Raw genomic sequence first — 9798 nt, 5'->3', positions numbered from 1 at the left:
GCTCAAAATAGCTACAATATTGAGTTGCAGACAAGAAGCAGATGTTGCACACATGCTAGAACATTTGATGCCACATGTGTCATTTCGTTACCAAATCATCTTATACACTCCATATTTTTTTATTGAACAATACAACCAGTCCAAAAAAAACGACATTTTTAAATGATCAACATTTTAAATGTGCAAGAAAAACCTTTAAAATTTTTAATTTCAATTTTATAAATTATATACTTTTGTAACTTTATTATCGTACATAATAAATTATTCTTTATTATTCTAAATCATTAAATCATATATTGTATCCTTTAAATATATTGCATTATAATTTTTAATCCAATATTACGAAGAATGCACTAAAATCAAATATTTTGCTTATAAAAAAAAGATTTTAAAAGTTAAAAAAAAAACAAAAACAATTGTATTGAGAAGTATCACCAATTTTGTTGATAACTAGTTTAACAGGATAGGTGAAAAATGTGCCGATCACCTTTAGTGATATCTCTTCTTTAAACTCTAAAGTCTTGTTTGTGAGTTTGAAGAGCAAGAAAGGACTTTGACAATAATAAATGAGAAAAGAAAATTGAAAGAGATGATAATCCTCTATTTGAATATGAATTAGATTTTCTTTACGATACATTATATTGAATGATGGTTTTGAAAAATTAGATTTTTTTTCATCATACATCATTATATTGAATTATATTGAATGATGGTTTTGAAAAACTTTATAGAGACTATCATGCAGCCAACCATATAAGACATAGCAAGTTCTTCTTACCTCTTTTCTTTAACTTTTGCCGAAATCGCTTCAAATTATTTGCTAGAGATTCTGTTTTTGCCCCCGAAGGAATATTTATCCACATATGAATCTTCCTCCATACTTGAATTGCAACAGAGCACCGCATTAAAAAAATGAAGAGTCGTTTCTTCAGCAACAAAACACTTGGTCACATTTATATTGGGAACCAATAATTGTATAGGTCTAAGCAACCCGACTTTAAATAGAGAAATTTTCAAACCATCTTCCAATAGTCTCATGGATCTCATAAGTTTTTAATTTTGACCATTTTAAAAAGTGTTTTTAAGTTTTTAATTTATGAACTTTTGTTTATAAATTAGTATGGAGTTGTAGCATGCAACTATATGATTAAAAGTTGAGGGCAAAACTCAAAGAAAAAAAAACAAATCTTTAGAAACCTAAAACGACTCTTATTATAAAAGTTTCAGAGTTTTTTTATAGCATCCTGCACATCTCTACTTAAAAAGAACTATTTAGTTAGCTTTGAGAATAGAGTGTTAGTGTTTATTGTTGTTTTCTTAGAGTTATTGAAAGTTTGAAAGGAAAGAAAAAAGGACTAAAAATTAGATTTTCATTAGGGTGTCTGACGAGACGTTTAATCTCTCTCCTATGTATTCCCAAGTGTGATGGGGAACTCAAGCTTACGTAGTTCTGGATAGCAAATGTTTGTGAGATTGTCGATTTTAACGAAAGGTACTTAGTCGCATTCGAGCGAAAAACATTGTCTGCTACTACCCAAAACATGGAGAAGTGAACATTGGCATCACGTAAGAATGGACAACATAACTTGAAATCTACAGATTTATGTTCTTATCACGTTCTAGCGGAAAGTGTTCTTACTTCTTGCGCTTGGTAGAAACGAAGTTTTGTTTGCATGGTATGTATAGATAATTATCTTTGATCCCACTAGTTAGGGACAAGATTTGTCGATAGAAAACACCACAACCAATAACTCTTTCTCGGTGGTCATATAATTAGTTTACCCCTCATCTAGAACCCTACTAACATAATAACAACATGCATTTTCCAATGCTTTTTTTGACCTAACACCACGCCTACCGCATAGCCTCCAGCGTCGCACTTGATCTCAAATGGGGCACTCCAATGAAAAGGATGAATTATGGGAGTAGAGACCAACTCCTTTTTCAAGGTACAAAAGGATTCAAGGCACTTAGTAATGAAGTTAAATTCATCATCTTTCATTAACAGCCCAATCAGGGGCTTAGAAATCTTAGAGAAGTCCTCAAGGAAACTGTTGACTTCCCTTATAGAAGTAGGGGTCAACTTCTCTATTGCCTTTGGCCTAGTCAATTTCAATTCCTATACTAGACATTATGTGTTCGAGGACTATGCCATCCTTCACCATGAAATGACATTTTCTCAATTTAGCACCAGACTGGACTTAACATACCTCTTTAATACTTTTTCTAAAATATTCAAACAAAAATCACTAAAGTTGGATCCATAAATCAAGAAATCATCCATGAATACTTCTATAATATCCTCTAGGAAATTAAATAAATTAGACATCATCCGCTGAAAAAGTTACAGGCGCATTGCATGGCCCAAAGGGCATTCATCGGTAGGAAAATGTATCCTAAGGGCAGGTAAATGTCGTTTTCTCTTGATCATCAGTGAATCGGGATTTGGAAAAACCCCAAGTAACATGTATCAATAATAAGAGTGCTTAGCTAAACTCTCAAGCGTTTGGTCAATGAATGAGAGTGGAAAATGGTCTTTTCTGGTAGCTTTGTTAAGCTTCCTATATTCAATGAATATTCTCCATCTCGTGACAATCCTAGTGGCTACTTGTTCTCCTTGATCATTCTTATTCATTGTTACCTCTTTTTTTCTTAGGTACCACATGAATAGGACTAACTCACTTACTATTAGAGATAGGATAAATTACCCCGTTCTCCAGGAGTTTCAACATATCTTTTTTAACTACTTCTTTCATGCTGGGATTTAGTGTCCTCTGATGTTCTCTAGAGGGCTTACAATCATCCTCTAATAGAATCGTATGCATATAAACAGAGGGGCTAATAATGCATCCGCAAGTACAAGAATGTGAGAAGTAGTAAAAGATATCGAATCATAGAGACCAATGACTTAAGTACCGAATTTCGTTCTATCGGTGTATATCTAGAGAAATCGAAAATGGGAGTTTTGAGTAAAACAACTTAAATGAAAAATCCCTTAAATGAAAACAACTTATTTATAAAATCACTTAATTTCCAATTTAGGCAAACATGACTTAGATTTATGATTCTCACTCTAATACAATCACATGTTCCATGTCACTTCTATCACGAGATTTCCACATAAATTATAGAAAATAGAAAAATATGGGCAATACATGTTTTCACTAGTGCATTGCCCTATCGACGATGAATAACTCATCTGCTTTCGCACAACCAAATTATTCGTCGAAGATTCGTTACTTTTGCTTAGCTATATAGTTTTCTCAAATTCGTCCAAGCGCTTTTGTTGTATTGGACTCGGTTATTTAAAAAAATTTGCTCAGGTATCAACACATATCCTTTCAGACTACGATGGATACATGAGAACATCGTACTTTCATAATAGAGTTAGAATGCATGAACTCGGATTATAAAATAATTTTAAGCTAACATTCTCGTAATTTACTTGTGACGGATTATGCAAACGGTTATAAGATAATCCCCATAACCCCTAATCCCTAGTGGACTACTCACTCATGGTGAGGGAAATCGTAATCAAATCAATATTCACTCTCAAACTCATAGCAAACAATTATAATTGAAAAGCAATTGAATAAAATGAATATGAAAACTTTATTTAAAATTAAGCTTTGATCCAATCTTGCTCCCTTGGAGACTTGAGTATAGAGAAAAATATGAAATACTTAGAAACTTATGGAATAAAACTTTGATAAAAAACTCAGGCTCTGAGTTTTATAGAAAAAGTAAAAAGAGCACAATATCTTTGGGTCAATGCCTATTAAATCATATTTGTATCAAATCAAATAATTCATAAAACCCACGTTCATTGATAATCAATCTAAATATGACAACACAAAAAGTTTGTCATCCGGGAAAGAGTCGTTAAGAGGTAACTCATCCCTTTTAAATCAGTAAACCTAGACAAGTGATTGGTGGCCATATTCTTTGTCCCTTTCTTATCCATAATCTCAATATTAAACTCATGTAGTAACAAGATTCATCTAATGAGCCTAGACTTGGCATCCTTTTTTCTTAGGAGATATTTAATGGTTGCATGGTCTGTGTAGATAATTATCTTCTACCCTACAAGGTAGGGGTGTAACTTATTTATAGCAAAGACAATGGCTAATAGTTCTTTTTCGATGGTCGCATAATTAATTTACGCTTCATGCAAAGTCCTACTAGCGTAATAAACGACATGCATTTTATTATCCTTTTTCTGGCCCAATACCGCATCTACAACATAGTCATTAGCGTCACACATGATCTTAAAGGGAGCGCCCTAATACGGGGGCTGCATTATGGGAGCGGAGACAAAGAGTTCTTCAAATCCAAAAAGGCTTCAAGGCACTCACTATTAAAGTTAAATTCAACATCTTTGATCAATAGCCCAGTTAGGGGCTTGGTAATCTTAGGGAAGTCCTTAATGAACCAACGATGGAAGTTGGCATGACCTAGGAAACTCCTAACCCCCTGAAGGGGGAGTTAGCTTCTCTATAACCTCAATATTGGCCCTATCAATCTAATTCGTTTTTCGAACACTAAGTGCCCGAGGACAATGCCCTTTTTACCATAAAATGACACTTTTCCCAATTAAGCACGAGGATTGCCTTAACACACCTTTCTAAGACTTTTGTAGATTTATCATACAACTATCGAAACTAGACCCATACACAGAGAAGTCATCCATGAAGACTTCCATGATATCCTCCAGGAAGTTGGAGAAAATCAACATCTTTCAACGCTGAAAAGTAGTAGGCGCATTGCATAGCCCAAAAGGCATTCGCTAGTAGGAAAACGTACCATAGGGGCAAATGAATGTCGTTTTCTCTTGATCACCAGGGTGAATGGGGATTTAGAAAAACCTTGAGTAACCATCAAGATAGAAAAAGTGGGAGTGATTGGCCAGGCTCTTAAGCATTTGGTAATGAAAGGTAGCGGAAAATGATATTTTGTGAAGCTTTGTTGAGCTTCTTACAATCAATACACATTCTCCACCTCGTAACGGTTCTAGTGGCACTTGTCCCCCTTTTCATTTTCAATAACTGTCATCCCCCCCTTCTTGGGAATAACTTGGATATGACTAACCCACTTACAATCATAGATGGGATAATTATCCCTCCCTTCAGGAATTTAAGCACCTCATTTTTAACTACCTCATTCATACTGGGGTTTAGCCGCCTCTGGTGTTCTCTAGAGGGCTTATAATCATCCTCTAGCATTATCTTGTGCATACAAATAAAGAGGCTAATACCTTTCAGGTCATCCATAGTGTACCCCATGGCTTTTGGGTACATCCTAAGGATAACAAGAAGTTTTTCAGTGTTGGCCTCCACCAAGATAGCATTCACTATCACGGACCATTTTCCCTCTTTGTCCAAAAATTCATACCTGAGGATTTTTAGGAGTTGTTTAAGCTCTATTTGGGTTTTTTGTTGCTCAGGCTCGTCGCCTTGTGTTATAAGTGATTCAAAGCTTTGTTGAGAGGAAATGGGACTTTTTTCTAGTACATCCTCATAGGCTTTTACTTCGATGTTTTCTTCATTGATTTTGGCACTATCAAGAAAACGCACTTCCCACTTATCAGTCAGAGGAGGTTTCAATGCGCTCTTTTGAACACAAGCATCGATGATATCGATTAAGCAATAACAACCCTCAAAGAATGTTTTTTATGATTTTTTCTAGAATAAACTCAATATTTCCTCTCTTATCTCAAAAGTCAACTTTCCTCTTTTGACATCTATGATGGCCCCCTCCACATTTAAGAAAGACCTACCTAGAATTATCGGGATTTTAGGATCCTCAACAATTTCCATTATGATAAAGACAACTAGTACATAATACTCTCCATCACCAAAACATCCTCTAACACACTTATAGGATACTTAATCGATCTATCAAAAAGTTGTAGACACATTAGTAGGATTTATCTCTCCCATGTCCAACTTCTTAGACACGGACAATGGCGTCAAGCTAACAATAGCTCCTATATCACATAACACTCTCTCAAAGTCCATGGTACCTATATGTCAAGGGTATTATAACAAGATTTGGTTCTGCATATGGCCTTTAGTTTTGATGATAACAATGCATTGTTTCTTAGAGAACAATTTTGTACACTAATGGTTTTTATCTAGTGTGTAGCTTTTGTTAATAGGTTCTGACTGTAAAACCCCAATTTTGACCCTAAGATCCCTCATGATATTCTCATCATATGCATTAACATTGAGATCACACCTTGGCATCCTCCTTACCCCTCATTCATTGGGTTTGCATTAGGAGAGATCACCAAGGATATTTGATTGTATCATACTTCATTTTTTCTTTGTTTACTAACCAAAATACCAAAAATATGTCATTGTATAGTGTAACTCTTTTTTGTAGGTAGTGCACATGCTCACCTTTGATCTATCAAGCTCATATCTAGGATTTAAGACCCTCATTACAAGGAGCTCAATCAAGAAATGGTTTACTATGGCCCTAAGCATCATATATGGAACCTCATGATCTTCATGTTATTTTGATCAAGAAATCATCAAGATTTTGGAGTTGGTTTGCCTTGGAAACCCTAATTCATCTGGGTATCTTATGTGACTTCTTCAACAAGTTTCTTCACCACTTGGTCAAATATTTCAAGTGATACTTCACATTTAATCATCTTATGCATATATGATCCTCCATGAGTCCCAAAAGTCAAGAGAATGTCAAGCTAGGAAGTTGGTTCATGGTGGTTGGCCAGAAGAATTCAACTGGTAAAAACGGGGGTCCCTAGACCATATCTCCTACAATATTTGTCATATGAAAATGATTCTAAGATCAACGTTACTCTAAATGACATTCCAAACAACTTTCATGTTGAGGTCAAGAACTAGTTTTGCTTGTAAAGTCATTTTTTAGGGTGAAAGGTTATAGGTCATTTTGTCTAAACCCTAATTTGGAGGTCAACTTACCAAGACCATAACTTGCTCAATTTTTATGAGATTAAATCCACTCAAGTTGCATGATCAAATTCAAGATGTCTAATTCAACTTTTATGTTTGGAGTAAGTGCAAATTAAACTTGAAAATACATGTGATAAAGGGAAATATTATAGGTCATTTTGGGCCAATACCATTGAACAAATGATTTTCATCAAATTCTAAAATGTATAACTCCTTCATACCAAATCAAATTAGGTCAAATTTGTGACCAAATTGAAGGGATTTGAAAGAGATACAACTTTTATGAAGGAATGTTTCTCATTTGAAACCCATAGAAAAAGTTATTCAAGGTGGAAGAAGTGAACATATGGCTCGATACTTAGAATTTTTTTTGATATGTTGGATTTTCCAAACTTCCACCTCAAAATTTATCATGATCCAAGCTTCAAATGAAAAAGTGTTTAACATGAAAGTCATTCCTCTTGATCTAACCTTTCCAAAAAAGTCTAAATTCATCTCATTTGAACAAAGTATAAATGACTCGCACATGGCTTAAAGTTGAAGGACCATTTGGAAGATTTGAAGTTCCACTTTTCATACACGATTGCGTGGCCCTTCCATATGATTTCAGCATTGCTTACACAAAATTTTGGACCTAAGTGCATCATTTGATGGGCCTATCACACGCTCATGCAAGCATGCAAGTGAACTATCCAACTTTGGCCAAAAATGGAAGTGTGCAATTATCAATCTTCTTGGATATAAATAGAAGTCCTCTTGCTCAGAATTGAGGAGCCTAACACGTAAGCTTTGAATCGGCAACCCTAAATCCTCACCATTAAAGGATAAACTTAAAGATTTTCTTTGAAAATCGAGTTTGAATCTCCTACTGTTTTTGAGATTGAAACTCCAAGAGTCCATCCCTTTCCTTAATCCATTCCTGCTCCATTAAGCATCTGAAGCAAGGCCAAGCATAATTGAGAGCAAGATCGTTCCAATCTGAAGCTGCACTGAAGGTGATTTTCAGAATTTTTCATCTCTTCGATTCTCACTCAATTCTCCATTATTCTGTTGATTGTTGGTTGTCTGAAGTCCTACCAATGTAGGCAACAAGATTGAGTTGCTTATAGGTCAAAGCGAAGAAACTCAAATCATGATCCTCAAATTTGAACTTCATGTATCTTTCTATTTACTTGGAGTTAGACAAAATTGAGGCTAAATTCGAGCTCCTGAGCATTGCTTCTTTAAATCCATGTCCTCCTTTTTCATTTTGGTGATGGTTGAGGGTGGACCAGTCCGGTGAGGTCCACTGGAGAAGAAGACCGGAGCTCTGGCTCCGGGGATGTGGTGGCATCCTTCTGAACCACATTGTAGCAGGGTATTCGTTACCATTAGAGATATTGACTAAATCCAAGGTAAATCATACAAGTTGAGTCGCCACCGCACTTCTATTTATCCAAAGGAATGGTTAGAAAGCGAACAAAAACCTAAAAGTTTTATCGAATCAAAAACTAGTAAAAATGTCAGAGATCTGGGTAAGGGGGTTGGTTATGCAATGTGAAGGTTTTAAGCACCCAAAACATCCTAGGTACTCCTAGGGAGCCCTTTTCACATTTGTTGTAAGGTTGGCATTTAGTGAAAATTTGTTTGTGCAAACATGATTGAAGAGATGAGAAGAGAATATACAAGTTTATTTACATTTTGTGTTTGGATGGATAAACCCATTGCCTACGTACCATCTTAAAAAAGATTAGGATCAAAACCTCGTAGTTCGGGGTAAAAATCTCAAAATGAGTTGGTGAATTGATTGGTCCAAAAGCCTTAAGGTCTTTTGTTATCCAAGGGAGAAAACTCAACCTAAAACCACAAATCCACCATGTGAGGATAGCTTCAACATGCTAGTGAGGGGTTAACCCTATAATAAGCATGGAAGACTCATTGTCCATCACTAAGGATATAAGTGAGTATTACATCTTCCTCAAGGATAACTCAAACCTAATAGCTAAAGGTTATGAAAAAAGTTTGATAAGAAAGTGGCCATTGAAACCACAAAAGACATTTGAATGGGTTATATTTACCAATGAAAAGTATGTACAAAATATGGTCAAAGTTAACTTAAAAGTCCAATTCAAAATAAGTGTTATGAAAAGAAAGTTTGAAAATCAAAAGCATAAGGCTTAGGTTTCTAATGTTTGAAAACAAAGGTTAAATGTTTGCACAAAAGTTTTGGCTTGGGTTAGAGTGGAGGGAAGAAGAAGAATGGCTAAAGTCCTATACAAGAGATAAGGGATAAGAGAACAAGACCACCAATGGAGTTCCTCTCTTGAGATCATATTGATGATCCAAGTAGCTCCCATCCTTTGGAATATGCAAGCAAGGTAAACAAACATTCAAGCAATCAAGCACATAATCACAACAAGCTCCTAGGAATCTTCCAATGGCTTTTAGATCTCTCTCTTGGAAGCTCATGGCAATGGTTCCTCACTTAGGCTCAATGTTGGAATCCCTAGCACAAGAACACACACATTAAAAAGTTCCATCAAACAATCAAGAATGAACAAGAAGGAGTTTTAGAGATTGATCCTTTCAAAGTTCTCTTCAACATTTATAGCATTCTAAAGGCTCAATGCCTAGTTGCTCTTTGACTTTTATAGCACTCTAAAGGCCCAATGCCTAGTTGATCTTTGACTCCAAATTTGCATAGGGAAAGTCCTAAAGTCTAAGTCCATTTGTCCATTTCTTTGAATTTGGTCAACAACAAATCAAAGCACAAACACAATGACAATAATATATACACAATTATGTGCTCAAGTGAGCAAAGGGCAAATTACATTAACATAAACATGTACTCAAATGAGCAAAGGAAAACGCCAATGAA

The sequence above is a fragment of the Lathyrus oleraceus genome, chromosome 3 (genome assembly GCF_024323335.1).
Source record: "Lathyrus oleraceus cultivar Zhongwan6 chromosome 3, CAAS_Psat_ZW6_1.0, whole genome shotgun sequence".
Taxonomy (NCBI): Eukaryota; Viridiplantae; Streptophyta; class Magnoliopsida; order Fabales; family Fabaceae; genus Lathyrus; species Lathyrus oleraceus.
The sequence above is the reverse complement of the archived record's forward strand: the minus strand, read 5'-3'. Positions refer to the sequence as shown.